The sequence below is a fragment of the Helianthus annuus genome, chromosome 2, assembly GCF_002127325.2.
Source record: "Helianthus annuus cultivar XRQ/B chromosome 2, HanXRQr2.0-SUNRISE, whole genome shotgun sequence".
Taxonomy (NCBI): Eukaryota; Viridiplantae; Streptophyta; class Magnoliopsida; order Asterales; family Asteraceae; genus Helianthus; species Helianthus annuus.
The window spans coordinates 13,989,463-14,016,024 of record NC_035434.2 but is presented as its reverse complement, the minus strand read 5'-3'; the positions used below and the strand labels follow the sequence as shown (position 1 = coordinate 14,016,024).

At 33.8% G+C, this 26,562-nt stretch overlaps 1 long non-coding RNA gene across 4 annotated transcripts; it reads right to left on the bottom strand.

The window, feature by feature from the left end:
• Positions 1 to 1,084: 1,084 nt before the first annotated feature.
• LOC110911015 lies at positions 1,085 to 10,509 on the bottom strand. 4 transcript variants are annotated; one of them, XR_002576664.2, is made up of 4 exons: positions 10,206 to 10,500; positions 3,936 to 8,505; positions 1,393 to 2,235; positions 1,085 to 1,266 (listed from the first exon to the last, which is right to left on the bottom strand). It is a non-coding gene; the product is annotated as an uncharacterized LOC110911015 (long non-coding RNA). The 4 variants fall into 4 exon arrangements; XR_004871503.1 differs by having other exon boundaries at positions 1,085 to 2,235; positions 3,936 to 8,512; positions 10,206 to 10,509; XR_004871504.1 differs by having other exon boundaries at positions 1,085 to 2,242; positions 10,206 to 10,509.
• Positions 10,510 to 26,562: the final 16,053 nt, after the last annotated feature.

The following is a 26,562-nucleotide window of genomic DNA, read 5'->3' as shown; positions in this document are numbered from 1 at the left end:
GCCTAAGACCTCTTTGCATCTGAAACTCAATGGTAGGCGACCCATTAACAAGCACCGACGCCCAACTAGACTTCAAGCAAGCACCAATCCATTTCCTCCAAAGAAGCGGAAAACCCCTAGCCTTAAGATTAGAAATTAGAAATTTCCAATATAATGAATTATACGCCTTTTCAAAATCCACCTTAAACATGAAAACTTTCTTTTTAATTTCTTAGCCCAAGAAATTATTTCGCTAGTAATAAACGGACCGTCAAGAATGGATCTTCCTTCTACATGTTATGTATGCTCAAATCGATATTTTCCAAACAAATTGTCAGTATATTATACAACAAATTTAGCTCGCTTATGTTACAAAAGGTAACAACTTTCACTTATATTGTAATTTCTATTTTAATCATTACATTGTATCATAATTTGATAAATCATCTATTGTAATTTCTATTTTAATTATTACATTGTATCATAATTTGATAAATAATTTACTTGTACGGACTGTCCAAGAGAAAATGAAGGGTAAGAAGTGTTTTAAGCCTTTAGATCTAGTAGTTAATGGTTGAAATTAAAAGTGGTAAAATTGTAAATTGTGTGGCATTTTTTTTAAACTGATTTGACTAGTTTAGTGGTAATGGTACGGGTGTGTACGGTTCGGTTCGGTTATTAGCATTATCCGTAACCGTAACCGAATTCATCGGTTAATCGGTTCGGTTAATTCGGTTAATTTGTCGGTTTTCGGTTCGGTTCGGTTAATTTTCGGTTAATAACCAATTCAAACAAGGGCTAATTTTTGCTTAGAAATACATGTAATGGAGGTATAAATACATGAAATGGATGTATAAATAAATGAAATAGAGGTATAAATGCATGAATAGATGTTTAAATACATAAAATGGATGTACAATGTAACGCCCAAAAATTACACATTCCAAAACGTGATATTATCATACTATTATTTAACGAAATTCGGGCATGACCCGTTCGTAATAAGAACAATTCCCTGTAAGACTAACGTGTAATAACTTAAAATACGACGCAGCGGAAAACAAGAGCCCAAAAATTTCGTTCTTTAATAGACATATCAAACACATGAAGGTTCAAATGCGAAATACCATATATTCATTAAAACGGATTTATAACGTTTTATAACATTAATACTTCAAAACCTATATGAGTTACACTATGTGACCATTCTACCCCGTACAATCCTTGCTCTCAACTCGAACTAAGTCCGCTTCACTTCAATAAATGTAGAGAAAACCCAAGCGATACCTGTGGACACCACGTACAACCAAACCATTAGTCATTAACATACTATACAACATTAAACTATATAATAGAGTTTCGTAGAGCATTCTATAAAGTAGTCGTGGAATTGTCCAAGCGCTTTCTTAATACTCTTATCCAAATCCAGCTCCATTTCTTCATGAAGCCAACGATCCCATAACTACATTACATTCCAACTCAACGCACATCATTAGTAACCATAAATACTCGAACACTTTGATAACGTTCATGCATATGTCTTAAGCATTGAACATTCATTCACACATACATTCACACTTACGTACTTATTATCATACATACATACATATATATATATATATATATACACTTATATATATACATGCGTACCTTCATACATGCCAATGTTCCTTCCTACGCACAATCAATTAATCACGAATATATACACAAGCTTCTTTTACATGTAGGTTTATGCCGGAATGTCACATTCACAACTTTACATAGTATAGACAATCTATGATTCAACCCACGTGCCCTTTGGATTCCTATACACATATACTTATAAAATTTCCTACACTAACACGAAACAATCCGTTCATTCACTAACCGACAACCGAATCATATAAAACTTGTTCCTAATGGTCCGGGAAATGTTCCCCTTACATAATGACTAAAAATTCTTACCCAAGGTCTTAACCATAACGAATTTCATTACATTACGCAACATATGCACATAAAATTCGACCCGTTTAAACCTACCAATTTACTTTCGGCTTAAATACAACCTTCTTCAATAATGAGGCATTATTGGCTTTGTACTTCTGATTATTACATGTTCTTTCATGATGTTTCGTAAACATAAGTATTAAAATCTATTAAACCTACTAAAAAGTGAATCGAAATTCACTTACCTCGAGTACTCCAATAAGTGTATTTGTCACCTTGCCTTATCTTGACCCGTTATCCTCCTATGCTTGACCTCTCCTTGACACGTTCCTATTATCTCATTCCATTACATCCATTCAATAGTTAGTATACATAATCATACGCATCACTAATCACACTTCTATTCACGTGTCAATCACTTAACGAGTTCAACATGTATCATAATACTACAATGCTAATCAATCTAACAATTTATCATTCCATCATCACAACAGTCATACATGAGCTTCTAGCATGCATAATTATGTATTTACATCATGTTCGTTATTCTTTCAAAATTCCATACTTAGAATGATAACCTTTTCTAAGTTAGGCAACTTGCTTCATATGTTAAACATTTCATACCATTTCTTAACACCTTGGTTTTTACACATCCATTCTACTATTTTCTATCAACAACCCGTTTCGACCCGTTGGTGCAATTATATGCATAAACTAGTTGGTAAGTGTTTTAGACACTTAAAACAATCAAATAACTTACTAATAATTTATTAAAATCAGTAGTTCATGATTCATACAAGTGTGCATAACAATACAACTATTTTTACCGAATATTTATACTAAAATTTGTGCAGCAACTTTCTGCGCAGCAGCTGTTCACGACACATTTTAACCCATTTATCTTCTGATTCAGTTCTTCATGTTCAAATATGAAATGATCTACACTCAGAGATCTTTCTAAGCATATAAAGATCGTAACAATCGGACATTCCTATGATTTTATATGATTTTTACAAAATCAGCACAGAAGCTGAAATGCTTCCAAACAGCTTGCTGTCAAAACGAATTTACTAACTTTTCATGCTGTTTTGACCCACTAAATCTCATAACCAGCCTCTTATGACCAAATATGAAATGTAATATGCGAAACAACCTTTTCAACGATATATCATATGCCTTAAACCGAGCTACGGTTGATTTTATACGAATTTTTCAAAACAGGTGCGCAACAATAATTACTTCCAATCAGCTTTGTAAATCTTTGGAATTATGAACTAAATCTCGACTTTAAATCATTAATTCATGTTCACAATTTATGCTAAGCATCATAAACATGTTAAAGACCATATGATACAATAATTCTCACAAATTCTTACATAGAACATGAACCTCATTGAAACTACACATGCGTGAATGTATGTGTGCATTAGCTAATGATTCAAGCATTTCATCAAACGCTTGGTGTGCATACAACATTATAAACACATTGTACAAGCTCTTAATACATGAATTCAACCAATTCACATAATCATCTTCAACCATGACCAATTTCAACATGAATTCCAACCAACATACATTCATACTTCAATTTCACATAAATTTCACTAACATAAAATTATTAGATTCCACCATACAACTAGCACAAATGGGTTTCACTATAATTCTTCATTCTCATCAAATTCAAGCAAGATTCATATTCTACATGATGATACTAGTTCACCCATTGATTCACATAAGCAATCCCAACTTCACAATTTGCCACCCTAGCCATATGCATATTGTTCTAAATCACCTATTAATCATAATATCATCAACATTTATCTAAATTGCAAGTAGAATTTCACAACTTTTTAACCATCTTTTAACATACAAGTGGGTTTTGCCTAATCCATGCTCATATTCAAAATTTAACATCTCTTGATGTTTTAGCAACCATAGCAACCATTATTCATACCAATTTTTGCATTACATACCCGAATTATACTAGACCCACAAAATCAAACATCACAAAATTGAAAATTTCGACTTACTTGATGTTGGGTATGCTTAGAGGATCATCATTCTTAGTTCATGCATTCAACTAGGCTTCAATTCCCCTTTCAATTTGAAGGTCTGCTCATGAATTAGGGTTTCACCCCTTTCTTTCCCCTCTCTGTTCGATCGTTCCACGCCCAGATATGGGTAGTTGGGGTTTTTTTTTTTATTTTTATTTTATATATAATCTTTCTATTTATTCAAAAACCACCCCTCATGTTTGTAACCTATTCATTATATAACTAGATTTCTTATCCTTATTTATTTTAACCAAACTTTTAACTAGGTTTAATAACCTAGTTATTCGGTTTTTTTTTTTTTTTTTAACGTGCTAACATATTAACAACTAGATAATTTGAATTTTGGGGCGTTACAAATCTACCCCCCTTAAAGAAGGTTTCGTCCCGAAACCTCTTTCTTTTCTTCTACAACCCGTCTAGTCTTATTCTTCGTTCGTCCACTCATTCAAGTTACATTGGACGACTTACATAAATATGTTATGAGGAATTGGCTAATCCACATCCCATAGTCCATAATTTAAAACTAGCATCCTGACATATTATTTATACTTATCAAGATTTTAAATTTCTTTGCGAAAGCCAATCCCTAATCATCATTAATTTATTCATTTCCGCATACAATCTCGTTCATTCGTACACATTAAACATATCATACCTATTCATATGGAGGTACTTTTTCAATGATAGTGTAAAATTTTTATAAACTTACCCAATCTTTCTTTATAAACATTCTAGATGTGTTACTTATTTCATTCGTTCGCATACATAACTTCCCACACATTCATCATTAAAACACGATAGTTGTCTTGAATTTCCTAGCTTCATAATCAATCTGGGGTGTTCTTAGTGTTTAATGAATGCTAGAACTGAATTAAGGACCTTAGCCTAATAAACAAACAATTTCAGCATAAGCAGATAAGGGGGACCCGTCGCCGACGGCACATGGTGCGTCGCCGACGGGCTCGGGAAGGTCCCGTCGCTGAACATTGCCCGTAGACAGACAGTTAGCGCGTCGGGTGGAGGGGTGCCGTCGCCGACGGCATAAAGGCCGTCGCCGACGTGCTCTCTGGTGTGCAGACGCTGTTTGACCAAATTTTTTTTTTTTTTGTTCCCGGGTCCTTTTTCCAACCTGAAATGGTCTCGGGCAGTCCCGAAACCTTCCATAACAACCCATAACGTCCCAACCCAGGTTATAATAGTAATTTATCCATAACCCATTTCCGTTTTCATCTAAAAGCATAGCTCGAAATCCTTAAATCACTTACTTGTGTGGCGCTTAGAAACGAACACACTTTCACGAGAGCGTAGGTTTGAGGGATTCGAGCATCGTACATTCACATATTAAATAATTTGCTAACCTTACTACCTTGGTGCAGTACTTGAACATGCAGCAACGAGTCGGTCCTCTTCGTCACCATCCATACCATGTTTCGTATTGACCTCGTTCATCCGTGTGACAAGCTTTCGCTTATGAACATTCTTCCACTGACCTTGATAGGTTTATCACATTATGATATCTGCCATACTCATTATAAGATTGGGGATTATCACATTTCATTCAAGTTCATTTAAACATGATGTTTATTACTTCTCCTTGTTTACATATTACTACTTTCAAGATTCTTTTTAAAGAACTAGTGTGTTAAACCTATTCATAACGGGTCAATACATGACCATTTCTTAATATATATATCATTCTTATTGTTTGACCCGTTCTTGATGGGTAAACACATAATCATTATTTCGTAATTCTTTAACTCATTTGGTGTACTACACGACACATTTACTTTCTTCTCTAGCACTCCCTTGGTTTGAAACCAAATTATTTCTCAGCTTCTGCAGTTTGACTTTTCAGGGTCAACTGCCACTTATTTCTTATTATATACATGCGTATCGAAGTACACGTTTGTACTCTTTTTCAATTCAAACATGCTTACGACCTCATAGCTTCACTGTTCCAGTGTTTTCTTGCAAATACTTACCCTTCCTGTTTTAAAGGTTAGTCATAATACTTATTTCGCTTACAATACCAACATTTTAGTTCCATTCGCTTATATACTTTCATTTCTTTTACGCATTCGAGTATCCAATTAAATGGGTAATGGCATATATTCTCATAATGAGATTCAAGCATACCACTTACGACTCGGTAACATCGTGTTAATTGTGTTCAACATAAATATTTCGTTCTATCCGTATAACGGGTTGAGCTTCATACATTCATTATTGTATTCACGACCACCCGTTCTAAACGGATGGTACCCTATCCTTACTCGACTTGTTCAACTTGAACCGGTCGATTTGCATAGCTTATCATAACCTTCTTTAGCATAACCAAATCCGCAAGGGATTTGCATCATTCGTATCTTTCATTCTTTGAATCCGTTTCGCGGATTCAAGCATTGCATTCACATCTTTCATCCTTGAATCCGTCTCGCGGACTCAAGCATTGCATTCATATCTTTCATCCTTGAATCCGTCTCGCGGACTCAAGCATTGCATTCATATCTTTCATCCTTGAATCCGTCTCGCGGATTCAAACATTGCATTCATACATTGTCAATCCATACTTTCTTATGGACTCAATATTTCATTCTTATCACTTATATCTTTCACCCTTACATAGTACTCTCAACCTCCCGAGAGTCTTACTACCCATTTCACCCACACACCCAGCCGCTACCAAATCCTATCGCACATACCTGTAACAATCATTACGGTCTCACGAACGTCTTATGTTTCTTGTGTACTGGCCAGGTACACAATCCACATACTAGTTTCGTGTCTCCGTGTAATCGTCACCTTATGTCCGAAGAATTAGGTTTCGGCACGTGTAACATTTTCATAACTTCGTTTCCATTATATTATTATATTTCATTAAAATTTTCCTTCACTCGATAACTTTTAGCATTACATGCACCCTTATGCAAAATTTACGTACCTGGGCAATGGTCTTATTACATGCCTTGGTGTCAGTCCGAGACCACAGTCGTGGATCATCCTCATCCAAACAACTATGCTTATCTTACACACAACATAATGTTAGTTTCTTCATAAACATACTTAAATTCATACTTACATTTGCTTCTACCTTCAGATCTTGATCGAGTCTTGGATTGTACGGGTTCCTCGTCACAAGAGCACACAGGTTTGAGTTCAAGTATTTGCCTCCTCATACTTGATTTCCCTCAAACCAGGGCTCTGATACCAACTTGTAACGCCCAAAAATTACACATTCCAAAACGTGATATTATCATACTATTATTTAACGAAATTCGGGCATGACCCGTTCGTAATAAGAACAATTCCCTGTAAGACTAACGTGTAATAACTTAAAATACGACGCAGCGGAAAACAAGAGCCCAAAAATTTCGTTCTTTAATAGACATATCAAACACATGAAGGTTCAAATGCGAAATACCATATATTCATTAAAACGGATTTATAACGTTTTATAACATTAATACTTCAAAACCTATATGAGTTACACTATGTGACCATTCTACCCCGTACAATCCTTGCTCTCAACTCGAACTAAGTCCGCTTCACTTCAATAAATGTAGAGAAAACCCAAGCGATACATGTGGACACCACGTACAACCAAACCATTAGTCATTAACATACTATACAACATTAAACTATATAATAGAGTTTCGTAGAGCATTCTATAAAGTAGTCGTGGAATTGTCCAAGCGCTTTCTTAATACTCTTATCCAAATCCAGCTCCATTTCTTCATGAAGCCAACGATCCCATAACTACATTACATTCCAACTCAACGCACATCATTAGTAACCATAAATACTCGAACACTTTGATAACGTTCATGCATATGTCTTAAGCATTGAACATTCATTCACACATACATTCACACTTACGTACTTATTATCATACATACATACATATATATATATATACACACTTATATATATACATGCGTACCTTCATACATGCCAATGTTCCTTCCTACGCACAATCAATTAATCACGAATATATACACAAGCTTCTTTTACATGTAGGTTTATGCCGGAATGTCACATTCACAACTTTACACAGTATAGACAATCTATGATTCAACCCACGTGCCCTTTAGATTCCTATACACATATACTTATAAAATTTCCTACACTAACACGAAACAATCCGTTCATTCACTAACCGACAACCGAATCATATAAAACTTGTTCCTAATGGTCCGGGAAATGTTCCCCTTACATAATGACTAAAAATTCTTACCCAAGGTCTTAACCATAACGAATTTCATTACATTACGCAACATATGCACATAAAATTCGACCCGTTTAAACCCACCAATTTACTTTCGGCTTAAATACAACCTTCTTCAATAATGAGGCATTATTGGCTTTGTACTTCTGATTATTACATGTTCTTTCATGATGTTTCGTAAACATAAGTATTAAAATCTATTAAACCTACTAAAAAGTGAATCGAAATTCACTTACCTCGAGTACTCCAATAAGTGTATTTGTCACCTTGCCTTATCTTGACCCGTTATCCTCCTATGCTTGACCTCTCCTTGACACGTTCCTATTATCTCATTCCATTACATCCATTCAATAGTTAGTATACATAATCATACGCATCACTAATCACACTTCTATTCACGTGTCAATCACTTAACGAGTTCAACATGTATCATAATACTACAATGCTAATCAATCTAACAATTTATCATTCCATCATCACAACAGTCATACATGAGCTTCTAGCATGCATAATTATGTATTTACATCATGTTCGTTATTCTTTCAAAATTCCATACTTAGAATGATAACCTTTTCTAAGTTAGGCAACTTGCTTCATATGTTAAACATTTCATACCATTTCTTAACACCTTGGTTTTTACACATCCATTCTACTATTTTCTATCAACAACCCGTTTCGACCCGTTGGTGCAATTATATGCATAAACTAGTTGGTAAGTGTTTTAGACACTTCAAACAATCAAATAACTTACTAATAATTTATTAAAATCAGTAGTTCATGATTCATACAAGTGTGCATAACAATACAACTATTTTTACCGAATATTTATACTAAAATTTGTGCAGCAACTTTCTGCGCAGCAGCTGTTCACGACACATTTTAACCCATTTATCTTCTGATTCAGTTCTTCATGTTCAAATATGAAATGATCTACACTCAGAGATCTTTCTAAGCATATAAAGATCGTAACAATCGGACATTCCTATGATTTTATATGATTTTTACAAAATCAGCATAGAAGCTGAAATGCTTCCAAACAGCTTGCTGTCAAAACGAATTTACTAACTTTTCATGCTGTTTTGACCCACTAAATCTCATAACCAGCCTCTTATGACGAAATATGAAATGTAATATGCGAAACAACCTTTTCAACGATATATCATATGCCTTAAACCGAGCTACGGTTGATTTTATACGAATTTTTCAAAACAGGTGCGCAACAATAATTACTTCCAATCAGCTTTGTAAATCTTTGGAATTATGAACTAAATCTCGACTTTAAATCATTAATTCATGTTCACAATTTATGCTAAGCATCATAAACATGTTAAAGACCATATGATACAATAATTCTCACAAATTCTTACATAGAACATGAACCTCATTGAAACTACACATGCGTGAATGTATGTGTGCATTAGCTAATGATTCAAGCATTTCATCAAACGCTTGGTGTGCATACAACATTATAAACACATTGTACAAGCTCTTAATACATGAATTCAACCAATTCACATAATCATCTTCAACCATGACCAATTTCAACATGAATTCCAACCAACATACATTCATACTTCAATTTCACATAAATTTCACTAACATAAAATTATTAGATTCCACCATACAACTAGCACAAATGGGTTTCACTATAATTCTTCATTCTCATCAAATTCAAGCAAGATTCATATTCTACATGATGATACTAGTTCACCCATTGATTCACATAAGCAATCCCAACTTCACAATTTGCCACCCTAGCCATATGCATATTGTTCTAAATCACCTATTAATCATAATATCATCAACATTTATCTAAATTGCAAGTAGAATTTCACAACTTTTTAACCATCTTTTAACATACAAGTGGGTTTTGCCTAATCCATGCTCATATTCAAAATTTAACATCTCTTGATGTTTTAGCAACCATAGCAACCATTATTCATACCAATTTTTGCATTACATACCCGAATTATACTAGACCCACAAAATCAAACATCACAAAATTGAAAATTTCGACTTACTTGATGTTGGGTATGCTTAGAGGATCATCATTCTTAGTTCATGCATTCAACTAGGCTTCAATTCCCCTTTCAATTTGAAGGTCTGCTCATGAATTAGGGTTTCACCCCTTTCTTTCCCCTCTCTGTTCGATCGTTCCACGCCCAGATATGGGTAGTTGGGGTTTTTTTTTTTATTTTTATTTTATATATAATCTTTCTATTTATTCAAAAACCACCCCTCATGTTTGTAACCTATTCATTATATAACTAGATTTCTTATCCTTATTTATTTTAACCAAACTTTTAACTAGGTTTAATAACCTAGTTATTCGGTTTCTTTTTTTTTTTTTTAACGTGCTAACATATTAACAACTAGATAATTTGAATTTTGGGGCGTTACATACAAATAAATGAAATGAATGCATAAATAAATGAAATAGAGGTATTATTACATGAAATGAAAGTATAAAACATGAAATACATGAAATAGAAGTATAAAAGCTCAAAATATATAAAGAAATAAATGTTTCGGTTCGGTTCGGTTAATTTCGGTTAACCGATGGTAGAAAAAATTATCCGTTAACCGACTTTCGGTTAATTCGGTTTCTGTTAATTTCGGTTCGGTTTTGTCGATTTTCGGTTCGATTTCAGTTAACAGTTCGGTTATTGCACACCCCTAGGTAATGGTGTCTTTTTATAAAATTTAAATAAGGACATTGCATCTCATAACATTCAAAACACCCACAACTTCCATAATTATCGCTCATTTTCCATTCAAATTAGAGAGAGAACAATATCAAAAGTTTGGATTGGTTTATAAATGTAATCAACTTCATCTTCTTTGTCATTGTCTACTGATTATCATCTTAGGGTTTCCTAATAAAAAAAAATTGAATAGATGTGAAAGTATGTGTTTTATCGATTCGGAGAATCATGGAAAATCAGAAGAAATATGGCGAATCTGGAAAATTGTTTTGTGATTCAGGTTATGGTGTTTTAACATCTGGAAGAACTGTATTAAGATTCGAGACGTGGTGTTTTAAACATCAGAAAATTTGAATTATGATTCAAGTCATGATATTTTAACATCTAGGGTCTGTAACATTGTATTGTGATTACCGTCATGGCGTTTTAATATCTGGAATAACAATAGAATCATTCTAGATGTTAAAACACCACGACTGGATTATGATTCAAGTCATGGTAATTTTGGAATTTGTATGGTGTTTTATACTTGCAAAAATAACAAAAATCATTCTAGATGTTAGATTACCATGGCTTTATGACGATTCAAGTTGTGGCGTTTTCTAGAATTCGTATGGTGTTTTATACTTGCTATATAACAAAAAGTTTGATACCACTTTTTTTGATTAAACGATACTGGATACAAGATTTTTGATGAAGATGAGAAAGTTCGGATATTATAGATCTGGAGGAGATTAGATAAAAAAATCATCTCCTAAAATAACTCCTAAAGTTGTTACAGATCAGCGGCGGAACTAGCTCAAAAATTTCGGGGTATCCTAATTTTTTATTTTTTAGACCAGGGGTATCCCTTGTATAACGGAGACGAAGTTGCGAGGTATTTTACACTACGAAAACGGAGTTAATGGGTCTTTTTACACTGCGGAGACGGGATTGAGGGGTAGCCCGTGCTACCTCTACTAACATTGTAAGTCCGCCACTGTTACAGATAATTATCTCTTTCAGTTGGTTTTTGAAATTAATTAGTTAATTACCTTATTATCCTTATTGAATATAATTAAAAAAATGCCACGTATCGCATCCACAATATTTATCACACTTTCTTACAAACTTCAATTTTTTACAGGAAGTTTAACCTTTTCTTAATTCTTAAATTGATAATAATTTAAAATACGTTACCTCAGCATGCTAACCGGCTAATTAACCCTAAAAGTTTGTATAGAACACAAATATAAAAGAAGTTACTAAAAGATCTATGAACCCATCATCCCTATCCACTCACCCATTCCTTAGAAACCAAGGGGCTTTTTTTTTTTTTTTTTTTGAAAAGAATATCTCCACTTCACAATAGTTTATTTATACATGTTTTTATTTTAAAACTATATATTACAAAAATCATTGGATAGATATTTACTTATATAGTATGACCGTGCCAAGCCTATAGATGGATAGGAGGGATATAGGGATATAGGATTAATGGTTCGATTTAAAACCTTAAAATTGGTCATCGATTCGGTTTCGAGGTTGTTTTTTTAATAAGTTTCCAGTCGATTAGTTTCATAGTTTCAAACCATAATGAACGGTTTGGTTTGCAGTTTATAAATTATACCCTAAACCTATTGTAAAAAACCAGACCAGACCAGACTAGACCGTAAGATCAAATATACTTCAATACTGAGTTGCAATGTTACATATTTTGTAATAGGATTTTTTAGAATGATGGGCCATATATTAAACCAATACCGGTTTATCCCTTTCGCATAGTCAGCAATTCCTTTACTTGGTGACTCCCTCACCTACCTTTCGTATACATATGGTTTGACTTAAGTCTATTAGATTTTGGTGCTCTTTTTATGAATCATCTTCATGATCAATCTCATTTTTACCTCAAACCTTGATACTCTTGTACCTATTAGCACGATATATCCTAAAAATTACCCACGAGTTAAATTTCGACAACCCATTTTTGTGGGAAATCCGTGGATAAACGCAGTTACCCACGGATTTCCCACGGAAATTGACGTGAGAATAGTAGCACTTTTCTAGTAGTGAACTAATAGGAAGAAGAACCGTGAAATCTAACCGGAAACAAAGCGTTAGTAATCGTTTGGTCTGGTTCGGCTTTACTTTTTAATGGTTTGAGTTAGGGTTTTAGTTTTGGTTTTGGTTTTAGTTTCGGTTTTTTATCATCAAAAATCATTATTAACAGCGTGGCTTATGGTTTATCCTAAAAACCATCAAAACTAAATTGTTAACACATCTATAGAGGGACAACTGATTTTTCATAAAAGTATGTCATCATACATATGCCACAATATCAATCAAAGACGATCAAGCGCAATACCAAAGCCGAATCCTATGTAGACAAGATTACATAAAACAAGTGGAGAAACATGGATATCTACAAGAACCAATAGCTTGAGATTCCAAGATACTTTCAAATAATTGTTTATTTGTTTTGTTTAAGGATGTTGTCTCATACGTTTTTGTCTTTATTGAAGCGAGTAATTATTGACGACGGGGTAGAAAGTGGAGTACACCAGAATGCTAAAAGGGTCAATGATCTATAGATCAAGTGGTGGAGGGCTTGCATTTCTGTTGAGAGATGCAAGTTCGACTTCCATTTGATGCAGAGTGAGGCATTGATGGGCAATGATAGGAGACCCAAGGAAACCTGGGTTGGATCCTTGAGCCAAACGGGTTTTACCAGTAATTTCACCGTCATGCCTACGGGCGGGTGGGTTACTGGGTTTTCCCCGGAATTGGTGGTGGACTCGAGTTACTCTCGGAGTACTCCGTTTATCCAATGGGTGCCCCGAGAATACTCGAGATTGAGTTTGTTGGCCGTTCAAAAAAAAAAAAAAAAAGAATGCTAAAAGGTATTTAAATATTTAATTTAGTAATATACCATATGCCAATTCACGCAAGTAGCCGAGCCAAATTATTCGTAAGCTACTTAATATTGGTTCGAAAAAAGATCGAAGCAAGCCAAAGTTAAACAAACTCAAATTCAAGTCTAAAAATAAGATTTTTTAGTAAACGAGCTCGAGCTTCCTTTATCAAGCTCGAGTCAGCTCGCGAGGTACGAAGCTGTATAAACTGGTGTTGCTTCTTATGAGATCTGAGGGTTCGAGAGTACCGCGGTAGACGATGATATACATCAAAAGTAAATTAGATTAATAGAAAACTCGTTTCTGAATTATTATTATTATTATTATTATTATTATTATTATTATTATTATTATTATTATTATTATTATTATTATTATTATTTACACGTAAGAAGAAAACTCTAAATTCAAAAGTATATGTCGAATATAAATGGAGGCTGCTAAATATACTCCCTCTTGTTACTTTTCATAAAAGCACATTTAAACTTATCATATTTACCTCCTATACATGTCGTCATTTTTTAAAGAGTAAATTACAAGTTTTGTCCTTTATGTTTGTCCCAAATTTCAGGCGCTGTCCTTTACCTTTAAAATTGATGAGTTTTGTCCTTAACGTTTCAAAATCCTGCACGTTATGTCCTTTGGGCCTAACTCAGTTAGTTTTTTATGTTAAATCAGATCATGAGCTAGGCACATGAGGGTATAATTGTCTTTTCACCCTATTAGTTAAAAAACACTTAAAAACTAAAATACTATATATATACACACACACTATCTCTTTCTCTCTTTATCTTTCTATCTCTAATTTACTGAATCCATCTTTTACCACCACCACAACGTCCTCTTCCTTCGAAACCCTAAAATTCTTCAAGGCGGCCATGATGGTAGATAAATCGATTCCATCTACAATGAAGGCTAAATCACCATTATATTGAGTGGACTCCTCAAAAAGTCAAAATGGGTGCAGCCTGTTTTTCATCCCCCATTTCTCTTTCGTTACCCAGTAACCATTCATCCACTCTCCATAACCCCAAATCACCACCAAATTTCATCATCTCCCCATCTAATCTCACTTATTATTCCCATTTTCCCAAATCCTTAATGAATTCGCCCCCCCCCCAAATGCAGCAGTATTACAACCAACTCCTCAACAAATTCTCACAAAAACCCCATCTCCGATCCTCACTCAATAGACTTAGAATTGGTTCAGAAGTTGGTTAATGATGCTCTTGTTTGGAGCTCTTTTCATGGGCTTGTTGTAGGAGACAGAAATGTGGAGGTTGTTTTTTAATTTCATTGGGGATTTGAATATTTTTGTAGCTCTGTTTTGGAGAATCTGAATAGTTTGGAGATTTGGGTATTTTTTGTTTGTTCAGATGATTTCATAGGGGTGGATAGTTTGGAGATTTGGGGATATTTTGCAGCTCTGTTTTGGGGAATCTGATGGTAGATCGAAGGGGTGGATGTTGATGGTGATGTTGGAGACGGTGGAGTGAGTGGTGATGGTGGGTCAGGCGATGGTGGAGATAGTGGGTGGTCAGCGACAGGTGAGCGTGGGAGGTGGTGGTGGTCGGCGGCAGGTGAGGGTGGGAGGTGGTGGCGGCAGGTGATGGCAAGCAGTCTTCCCAATTTTGGCCCCTCAAAATCCTAAATCTCAACAATTGCCGCCGCACTTTGTTCCATTCTCTTTCTCTTTCAACTGTTCAACAGAACATCACAACCACTATTCTCTCTCTGCTTCTCTTTTTTGTGGTGAACCGTAACATGAAGGTGAAGGTAATGTTGAGGTAGTGCAGGTGGGTGGTTTGAGTGATGCGACGGTTAGAGGAGATGGAGGGTGGTGGTGGTGGTGACGGTGACGGTGACGGTGAAGGGTGGTGGAGATGGCGGTGACGGGTTGCGGTAATTGTTAAAGATATATGGTATATATATATACACTTATAATAATAATAATAATAATAATAATAATAACAACAACAACAACAACAACAACAACAACAACAACAACAACAACAACAACAACAACAACAACAACAACAACAACAACAACAACAATAATAATAATAATAATAATAATAATAATAATAATAATAATAATAATAATAATATTTTTTAAAATCATTTTGTTTTATTTTTTAATAATACTAAGTAAACATGGTAAAAAGACTAAAATACCCCTGTGTGACCAGATTTAACCAAAAAATCTAATTGGGTTTGACCTAAAGGACATAACATGCAGGATTTGGAAACATTAAGGACACAACTCATCAATTTTAAAGGTAAAGGACAGTGCCTGAAATTTGTGACAAACATAAAGAACAAAACTTGTAATTTACTCTTTTTTAAATTATTCTTTTTGTTACAAAACAAATTCAAAAGTTTAAAAAGATATTGTAGACGTTTTTTTTTCAAAAATTTTGTTTGTTTTTATATTAAATTAAAAAAAAAAGTTTTAAAGAGTTCACTTCGATCGAAAGTCTTAAACTGGTTTTAACTTGCTTATAACATACTCCTTACACTAATTAAATTTGAACTTATATAGATTGTTAATTTATAGTTTGATAAAATTATTTTAGTACCTATTGTTTATTTGTTCACTTACATAGATGGTTTGAATGATTAATATGTGCTAGGGCTATCAACACTTATTTAAAAGAAAAACTTTATTACTTTTAATAAATAAAAATTGTTAATTATTTTGTAAACACATTTAAAGTATTAAAATTATAAAACACAAACTAGACGAGGGAAAAACATAATATAGACTTTTTTTTAAAAAAAAAGAGAGTCCAAAACTTTTTTTTTATTGTTTTTATAAACATTATTATTTATTTGTAAAGATGTTCAATAAAAAAACATAACCAAAATACTATTTGAGAAAGTTTCTTTAAAAACAATATCCGAGAACTTTTAAAAATATGTTTTTAAATAAAAATTTAAAAACAATCTTTTTTTTAAAAAAAAAAACCCGTATGTGATCTTTTTTTTACACTTTTGAATTTGTTTTGTAACAAAAGAATATTTTTTTAAAATGATAATTTGTATATGGGGTAAATATTATAAGTTTTAATGTGATTTTATGGAAGGGGGATATTAAAAGTAATAAGAGGGGTACATTTAGTCTATCCCATGCAAATTTATTAGACTATCTCCAATGGGTCCTTTGAGATCAAGCCCTTGAAAGCCCTTTAAGGATCCTTACTATTGGAGTTCTGTTGAAAGTCAAGGAAAAGTAGTGGCTAGGGTTTTATTATGATGAAAAGTGATTATATAAAATAAAGAATAGCAAAACTATAAATAGAAAAACTATCTAGGGTTACTATCTAGGATTACTAGGTAAACGGGCTAAACAATAAACCCCATACGAAAAGAGCCCACTAGCTTTATTATGTTAACAAGTTCAAATATCTTAACATGCCCTTAGGTGAGATGGTTTTGCACAAGGCCATGGGTTTGCCTCGATTCATGAACTGAAGTGGGCCCAAAGTAAAAAAAAAATGTTCTATTTAAATATTGTGTGTAATAGATAGATAATGAGGTAGAAATTAAGAAGAGTAAGGATATTTATAAGGCTAGAGATGAAATTGAGGTTTTTAAGAATTTATAAGGATATTATGTGAAAGATAATGTGGCAACTAAGGGCGTATTTAACATTAGAGATAGTCTCGTAACCACCAAGAAAATATTGAAGTCAATGGTTACTTAACAAGTGCAATGATTATTCGTACAACATCGTACCATTCATAGTATGAAAATAATGTTAGATATTTTGTGAACGAATTTTAGTACCAGATGTATTATCAGAATAATCTAATTTTTTTTTAACGGTGAGAATCTTTAACTTGTTGTGAGAGAGATCACACTCACTCCTAAACAGAGGGCTCTAACTCTACTCTTGCCAGACTATGTTGTCTTAATCGGTCCACGCTGGCGTCAGAATTTGGCTAACAACGTTCTCCGGAAAACCATACCACCCACTGCCAGGTTGTAGGGGCTTGTGCTGCCACAAGAGAGAATCTCTTTGACGTAACGCACGGTGGACACAAAAGAGAATAATCTATAGCATCCACCTTTTTGAAGCTCAAGCCTAATATTTTAAGGTTTAATTATGTGTTAGATTCAATTTAGATTTTTCCTCTTGAATCACAACTCTTTCTTCTCTTATTCTTTTGAATTTTGTGTTGAATTTGCTATTTATCTTTGTATTTTTTATCATTTTCATAAATTTGATGTAAGTTAGTGATGAAACTTTCTTCAATCTTCAGATTTTCACAAGGAGATTAAAAAACCAATATATATATTTTTCACTAATTAAACTCATATAAACTATAAACTCTAATATATGTGATTGTGTATCTTTAAAAATCATATTAGAAAAAAATGTGTGTTACCATGTTCCAAAGGGCTTGTAGCTTAATGGTACCAAGCTATTCAAAAGGTATCTCTCCCAAGAGGTTGAGGTAGGGATGGGTAAATGCGTCAGAATCCCAGTACCATCCCGTTATTGTACCGTTACCATCTTGATCGAATATCATCGCTAATGGTACATGATTTGATTTAAGGCCAAATTCGGTTTATGTACTAGTCGGTATTTGTACCAATACTATACTTAAAATACCAAATAAGAAATAAAGATATAAATCCCGTAAATTTGGTAGCACAATCCCTGTCCATAACATTTTCTTTAACGACAAATTTCTTTTTAATTCTTGTCATCTGTGTGACTTAATCCCAAGACCTCCTCCCCTACCCCTTTGTGAGAATATTATACCATCCCTTTATACCGATTCTTGTGACACCCCAGGAAAACAACGCAACATAACTAGCTTCCTCAGTAACCACGAGCTAAATTTCGGGACGAAATTTTCTTATCAGGGGGAGAATGTGACAATCCTCAAAATTCCATGTATTCCGTATAATTTATTAATGATAATTTAAGTGCTTAACGACTGTGTGGAATTACTTAACTGCTCTCTGATTACTATGTTATACTTACATGTACTTGTCAACATACTAATAGTGTACAGAAAAGTCATTAAATAGTCCGTTATGCTTTCCTGAGTGTTGAAAATTAATAACGTTACAAATATATATATATATATATATATATATATATATATATATATATATAGGACGCTTTACGGATTAATTAAGCACTTTAACGGAACAGTATCGAACCGAACAACCGGACATTACCCGGAAGATCAAAATATTATTAGAAGCATTGTTTTTATTTTTCTGAACTAGTTATGATGCCCGAACATCATAACGCACTATATAATGACATAACACACAAAACACCTAACTTAGTCACTTAACTTCTAACTAAGTTAGTTAACTACCATTACATTGTAACTAAACCAACCCCCCCCCCCCCAAACCGGTTAAGCTATGCCCCCATGCACTTGATTTTCTTTAATTGTTTATATGATTTGCTAAGTCCTTTAGTAGACATAAGATCCAAAGGGTTAAGAGATGTTGGGGGACTTCTTTATAAAACCCACTAGATAACTACTTAACATTTCATTCACCAACATCAAACAAACTACCCCTCTCCTCTCTTCTTGCAATCGGCTGAACCAAACACCCCCATCATCACCTTCATTCACCCACTTCCCATACATTCCAAGCTTGTATTAAGGTGCTAGAAGGTGCATAGTGAAGCTTGGTGCTCTCGGAAGTGGAAGGACCTTCTCCATTCGCTATTAACCATCACTTTTCTACACTCGAACTCCCCTAGTCTTGAACTAGTGGTAAGAATATAGATCCGTTCATTCTTCATGTTATTTAAGTAGTTGTTTGATGATGAAAATCCATGAACACTAAAGAACCATGAACAAAGTTTTGCATATAAACTAACTTGTAATGAGATATTGATGAAACATAATGAAGTGAAGATAAACTAAAGTTGTCTTGATTATGCTACTGATTTACTTGCTGATCTACTTGTAATATTGATGTTTGATGTTGTTGTGATCACTAAACATGTTAACGGAATCAATCGAACACAAGTTAAAAAGATAAAAGCTGAAACAGTAGGCTGTTTGGTTTTTACAGCCAACTTCAGTTGGCTGTAACCAGACCGTAACTTAACGAAAAATGTATTTTCTGAAGCCTAGATTTATGTATTATGAAATACGGTTCTAATGGCACTGGAATCATAATTTTTGGACTTTGTTTACTATTTTTAAAGTATCATTTTGTAACAGCAGCTAGAGCTGCATTTTTACTGCTGAAAATATGCATTCTGTTTTCTGTCATAACTTGAGTTCTGTGTAGAGTTGGATCATGAAACTGGTACTGCAGATGGACACTGATGTCATAGTAATTGTCCCACTGGAATTTTGTCAATCCGACTTACAATGAATTTTTAATGAATTATTCCGTGGACTGCAGTCAGAAAAAGATAAATCTGAGTGCAGTCCGGAAAATGATTTTTACTAAAATATTCGTGATGAATTAAATCCCGAGATTTTTACACAATAATATTTGGATCGTTTAGAACCTTCTGTAAAAATTTGGGAATTTTTGAAATAAGATAACTATTTTATTAAAATGCTCGAAAACAGCCCAGTTTCGGATATTTAAGTTGAAATGACATAAGTAGTAATTTGCGGGTCTAAATGTCAAGTATGTTATCCGTGAAAGATCTAACATGTTATGTGTCGATAAAAGTGTTATGTGCAATGTCGTATGTTTATTTGTGAATGGGAATAGAGGGGGAGTTTACATGGGCAAAAACCGTTAAAGTAATGCATGTTATGTGATAGATACGTGTAGGAACTTTGTGCTCTATTTGAAAACCACTAAATGACTAACTGGTAATCATATTAGGACGTGATTGACCGACCTTGACTGTTAGCTATATTTGAGAATCTAACCGAGCAAACCGAGGTGAGTTCACACACTTTCTAAGGCATGGGATTCCCGGTGGTTTGGGAATGGGTTAAAGAATTTAAAAATGAATCTACATATCCTCCTTGGGTAGGATATGTACGGCCATCCTCCATGGGTAGGATGCCAATATTAATCCTGCGTATTCTCCTTAGGTAGAACTACGTACGTTCGTCCTCCTTGGGTAGGACAACAACCTTAAAACTTACTAGACAAAACTCTATCATAAGTCCCTCATTTTATATCGACTTAATCGCCGAGGCCAACGGCGAGCGGGTCATTAGTTAATAGCGCTATTAGGTTTAACAAACCTCACACCATGCCAGTCGGACGGGCGTGTACTAATGGACTATGGCAAACCATCAGTGATGATAGACACTGATGTAGGGCACAACTTACTTGCGTAGTAGTCGATATCATACGGTCTAGTGGTTCAAATGGGGAAGCCCCCACTGATCATGGATATGGTTTGGGTAATAAAGAATGAACTGGTTAATCATGCTTTCAATTAGGGGGTAACCCCCACGGCAATTACGCAAACGAAAGACAAACCACGTTTTCAGAAACAACTTAAAACTAAACAACCAACCGTGAACTCACTCAACTTTGTTGTTGACTCGCTGTTACATGCCTTACAGGTCGTTAAATGCTTGGAGCTTGCAGAGAAAGGAGTCGTTGTGGGATATGGACTGTTATGTTTCGTGTTTAATATTTAACTTCTTATGAACTTATTAAACTTACGCTTTGGACTTTAAACTTATGAACTATGGACTTATGTTTTGGACTTTACGTTTATGCTTCCGCTGTTTAAATTAAAACTTGGTTAACTAGTTTTTGGTCACCAATCGTATTGTGGTTGGCTTTATTTACTTAAATACGTTGTTCAGTATGATTGGTGGCTCGATCCTGGTTATGTCACGCCTCCAAGCAGTGATGCTCCGCATGATGAATTTTGGGGGTGTGACAATTCTGGTCAAAGAGAAGTGTAAGATACCATCCCTATCACACTCAATTCAATTTGAGAAAGAAAAAAAAAGACTCTTTCTTCAAACAGAAGTGACAGGCAGAAAAACTTATTAACTTGGTTAAACCAATAATTTCTAAAGACAGCTTGGGTATATATAACCTACAAACAAAGTCTAGAATCAAACAAACTGAAACCCCCCATAAGGAAGTCAGAAGCTTCACTAGCAAGTAGCAACCCAACACTCTACAACACAACAACAGTTAAAAAGATTATTGTCAATAATGAATATTATGTATAAAGTGTAAAATTGGAAGTTTAATACTTGAATCTCATATTCTCATTTGTTGATTGTTTTAGGAAAATTTTGGATCACCTTCAACAAACACGAATTGTAATCATGTATGTCATCTAATACCGAAGTTACCTTGAGTTGTAATCGTGTATGTCATCTAACACCGAAGTTACCTTCATAGCTAGCCGGCCACCCAAATATGTCGGTTTCTACGGGCCCAATCATGGTTAATCTGTGGTCCATTGGCATATATGCACGTCTAGCTAAAGTAGTTTTGATACCATCCCTACCATCCCTAGGTTGAGGGTCCCAGTCTTATAGTGGACAAAAGATGTAGATTTAGAAGTAGAATTATTGGGTATGTATGACTTATTCGTTTATAAAAAAAATCAAATTTTTTATATGTTTGGATCCTAAGCAAAACAAAATTTACAAAAATGATGCGGATTTTGATATATATTCTGTTATTTAATAATATTATATTCATGTCTTTTAATCTAAGGTATCTATAAAACAGTATAGTTTATAATTACAATATATGATTTTAAAGAATATCCGATTTAACTCTTTGTCTTTATAACTTCATTCTTTGTGGTTTCCGAAATTTCCCATTATTTCATGATGGGTCATAATACTATAAACGAACCAGTGTACCATAATCAAGCATAAATAGTATATACGCATCTGTTAACCGAGAATATAGGTTTAATAATAATAAAAAAAAAAAAACAATAAACAAAACCTTTGATATAAAAGCGCAAAGGAAAAACGAAGAAAAGTGGTGGAAATTTCGTGGCAATCATGTCCCAAATGCAACTTGCAAATATCCTACATCTCATCAAAAATGACTTGTTCAATTATGGTGGGTACAAAAGAGCGAACTCGATAATGGACGGTCACCTTCAACAAACACGAGTTGTAATCGTGTATGTCATCAAACACCTCGTAGCTAGCCGGCCAAAAACATCGGTTTCTACGGGCCCAATCATGGTTAATCAGTGGTCCATTGGTATATGTGCACATCTAGCTAAAGTACTAAATGCATTGTTGATTGAACAGAGAAAGAACATGAACACGAGGACAATGCATAGATATTTATATAAGAAAGTGGTCATATGATCTTTAACAGCCCTACTCTTTTAACTATTATGTTACACAGAAGTATAATAAAAAAAAAGCACGAAATAAACCTTAATACATCACTTAGTACACCAATTCCTTTACAAGCTCAATTCCGGTCCACCATATTATCTAGCCCATAGTCCCATACCCCATTCTCCTATCAATAGCCTAAGTGCCTACCTTTTAGCCCACTTAAAAGATAGATTTATGCACCTAAAAATTCCAACAATTTAATTCCATGAGAAGTGTTTATGTATAAATCTTATATGTTTATATAAGCTTAAGAAAGAAACATATTTATATATGTGTTTTATTAATGTAAAAAAAAGTAACCAATTATATGTATAAAAAATAACTATATAGAAATATATTTGAGTTAATAACCAAAATGGTCCCTGAGGTTGGCTCACTTTTGCCACTTTAGTCCAAAATAAAAAAATTTTAAATCTGGGTCCCTGAGGTTTGCAATTTGTTGCCATTTTAGTCCAGATTTCAAAAACCCCCTTTTTTGACTGTTGCAACCAGCCTATTTTGTCCTTTTACGCAGGAGTATTCTGGGTTCTTGATCTGAGTTTGTTATAATAACTCATAAAAATGACCAAAATACCCCTGCACAAAAGGACAAAATAGGCTGGTTGCAACTGTAAAAAAGGGAGTTTTTGAAATTTGGACTAAAATGGCAACAAATTGTAAACCTCAGGGACCCAGATTTAAAAATTTTGGATTTTGGACTAAAGTGGCAAAAGTGAGCAAACCTCAGGGACCATTTTGGCAATTAACTCAATATATTTTAATATAATCATAAGAAGAATGCTTTTATCATATTTTAGAGGAACGAGTTATACAAATTATATGTTTAATTCAAAGGGTGTTTGGGATTAAGTTTGGAAAATACTTTTTGACTTATTGGTTTTTTTCAGAAAGCTAATAAATTAGAAAGATGTTTGACATTGATGACAATGCTTTTTATTTTGGCTTTTCCAAAAGGGGTAAAAAGTTGTTTTCCAAAAGCCATAATCCTGTCTTTTTATATAGTTTTTTTGTTTTTTGAGCATAAAATTACCAATATACCCCACCCTTATATTAACGTAACTAGGTGGACACCCGTCCGATGGACGCGGGTACATCGTAAATATTGAATGTAAACCTACGTGTTTATGTGTATATGATGTGAAATTATTTAATAAATTAACATTCACATTATACTTAAGAATACATTAAACGCATTTTCCATGATTAACTTTAGACACAAGAGAAGCATAACGAACCCACAAAAAATCTTTAATTTCACTAACACAGAAAAAACAGTAATTATAAATATATTATCTAATACATCATTTAGTTCTAAACCAATATATTCCAAACCAACACTGTTCCAAACATAATGTAAAGACAATATGTCACCAATGCAGACTTTCATTAAAACCAGTCTTATTTTTTGTTAAATTCATGATGAAAAACCATCTAAATGAAAAATATGAACACAAAACAATGTTTAAAATTTGGATTTTCAAAACAAACACATATGCCTTTAGAAACATTCTCTTGAAAAAACCGCAACATTTTCCAAAGCCGTTAGATAAAACTGCATGAAAAACAAAATCGATAAATTTAGGGAAAATGGGTTTGAAAGATGATAACCCAACAGTAGAGGATCTCATTCTACAGCTTCAATAAATGCAGGGATGTTCTCAAATAAAGTTTCCTAGATGTTTGAAGACCAACAAAGAGTGACAAATGTCTAGAGTGCTACTTCTTTCGACATTTGTCGGTCTTCAAACATCTAGGAAGCATTATTTAAAAGCACACCTGAATTCATCGAAGCTATAGAATGAGATCCTCAACTATTGCGTTATCATCTTTCAAGCACATTTTCCCTAAATTTATCAATTCTGTTTTTTATACATTCCAAAGCCACCTATCCGCCTCCAACTCAATACAAAAATTAAAACCTGAATCAATGAAAAGATTTTGTTAGAGTTATGATTATGAAAACAACTGTTTTCAGAAAAGGTTTTAAGTCATAATTATAATCAAATACAAACATTTGACAGAAAACCTAACGAAAGAAGGTGCCCAAAACAACCAAACTTAGAGAAAAAAAAGTGCTACATATTTGCAGTATTAACGATTGTTATGTAATTGAAAAGTATACCTAATTCCATAAAGCACATCCAGTTTCATAAAATGTATGTATTCCTTTTCATACACATATACTAACTGGAGTGAAGGTGGTGATCAATACCAAGCGGAAAGGCAATGGAAGCAGCTATGATTTCAGCAACGTCTATTGTTTCCTTATTTAGATAACAATTCAATCGTGATGAATAACTTAAAACCTGAATCAATGAAAAGGTTTTGTCAGAGTTATGATCACCAAAAAAACGATCATGAAAAGGTTTTAACTCATAATTATAATCAAGTGCAAACATTTATCTAACAATTCTATAAATATATACACTATGAAAAACACTTGTTTAACTACCATCGTAAACATTGAATGTTATAAAGAACCAGAACTTTTGACTTAATAAGTCAAAACCGCTACTTCCAAATTCAGAATCTACTCACATGTCATTTCAGTTTTAGTTCCAAAATAACGTTGAATTATAATTCAACATAATGGGAACAAAATTTTATCAAGAACCAGAACTTTCAAAAACCAATTTTAAATTAAAGTATTACAGTTGACATATAAAAGTCAAAAGATCAAAAGTCAAGCCTAAAAAAACAAAACTTACCTGTAATCCTATTCGGCTCAACTGTTTAACAGCCACTTCTAACCGCTTATCAGAATCTGTGAATAGTGAACTTGATGACCGAATAAATTCTGATGGAGTTTTTGACCGAATAGTGTGTCTAATTCACCAATACCATTGTCAGAACACCAGGCTCAGATTGTGCATAAAGATGACAACACCATGGGTGCAAGAGAGGTTGCATGAACAACTGCCATGCTACAAACTTGCCATGCCATGATGCTATCTTCATTCAATTTTTACTTACATCTACAAAATCATCATAGCCTCATCTTGAAATAAAAAGAAAATTGCACTTTGCAATCATTTTTACTAACACAAATCTTTTAGAATGATGTTGACAGTTCAAGACGTTCAACGGTATTGTGGTCCACTTAAGTTTTAGCACGCTTTTGAACACTGTTTTCGAGATATGGAATTAAGTGTATTAATAGCTGACAGTAACTATGTTTACCCACCTCAGAATATACTCCCGTATCAAGGTATGCACGAGAGATCATCTTACTGGTGAGTATACTGTTTATCATCTGTTTTGACGTATAAGCTAATGTGAGATACTCACTTATTTGGAATTGAAAACAAGTCCTTTGTGATAGAATCACTTATTGAGGAGGAACTTGAATTTCAGATGCAAAGGGCACAGGAGCAAGTCCGTGAACAGGTTAGTACCATCGTACAGACAAAGAGACGAACTTGACTCCCGCATAATTTTGTGGGACATGTGATTGTTTATCACTTATTTGGGTCG